We start from the raw sequence: 1217 nt of genomic DNA, 5'->3' as shown, positions 1-1217 counted from the left end.
TGTGTGTGTGTGTGTGTATATTTATTCTCTCGTATGCTTAGCTCTTATTTGAATGATTAAATAAAATTTTAAATGTTTTTTCATGTGAATAAAAGTAAGTGTTTAATATAAAAGTATATCCAATAAGATCACATACATATGAAACCCTTTTCTTTTTGATATTACATGTAAACATAAAACATAAGATAGTAGACCAAATGGAAGAAAATCAAATTTAGACCAAAAAACATAACAAAAAACATAAACTTTATAATATGTTGATTCTCATGTTGACCGACTAGCTAGGAGAATGGACTAAAATTGAAATTAAAATATCAAAACCACTAAACAAAATTTAAAATACACCAACTTAAATAATGAAAATCACACTTAGGTGAATGAACTATTGATCTTAGGCTAGCCAACTTTAAAAAAAACCTTAAGACCACACATGTCCTTACAATACTCTAGTATAAAAGCCTAGATTTCATTAATAGGTACTCCTAATTAGTGTAAAGTATTGGGATATATAAAACAAAAAGTTGGCAACTCCCTTTACACTATATAAGTGCCCTTTGATGAAGTAACCCATGATTACTAATGAAGGCACCTCTAACCATCTAATAGTTGAGATAATTTGCATTTGTCATAACTATGGTAACATTGATGATATCATAATGTCTGGTTGTTTAATAGTCTAAGGCAACCTATGAACCCAAGAAGATAAATGATTGAGCTATATTACTAGACACACCTAGTTATTGTTAAGGGCTACTACATATAAAACAACAGACCTGTAAATACCTTAAACTTTGAAGGTCCTAGGATAAAGTAACTCGTGGTTTCTGATGAAGGCACATATAACCATCTAATAGTTAAGACAATCAACATTTGCCATTGCTATGAGAATAATGGAGATCTCTCACTGTTTGATCAGTTAATAATCTAAGGTAACTAATGAACTTGAGATAATAGAAAGCTGTGGGCTTTTTGTCAGGAATATTATACCCAAAATTTAGGTTAGTTCATGTATTTATGCTCTTTATAACTCTTAATTTTCCTTAGGGTTAAGTTGTGAACTTCATCTTGAAATCTTTTCCATTTTCAAAAGTTCGTTTTAGTCAAACTATTTTAATTCAACCTTTTGAAATCAAATATTTTCAACACAAATCAATCTATTCCAAATCAATCTATTGAAATCAAATTCTTGAAATAAAACCTTATAATTCAAGTTTTTG

Source organism: Phalaenopsis equestris, unplaced genomic scaffold (genome assembly GCF_001263595.1).
Source record: "Phalaenopsis equestris unplaced genomic scaffold, ASM126359v1 Scaffold000098, whole genome shotgun sequence".
Lineage (NCBI taxonomy): Eukaryota > Viridiplantae > Streptophyta > Magnoliopsida > Asparagales > Orchidaceae > Phalaenopsis > Phalaenopsis equestris.
Note: the sequence above shows the minus strand (reverse complement) of the source record.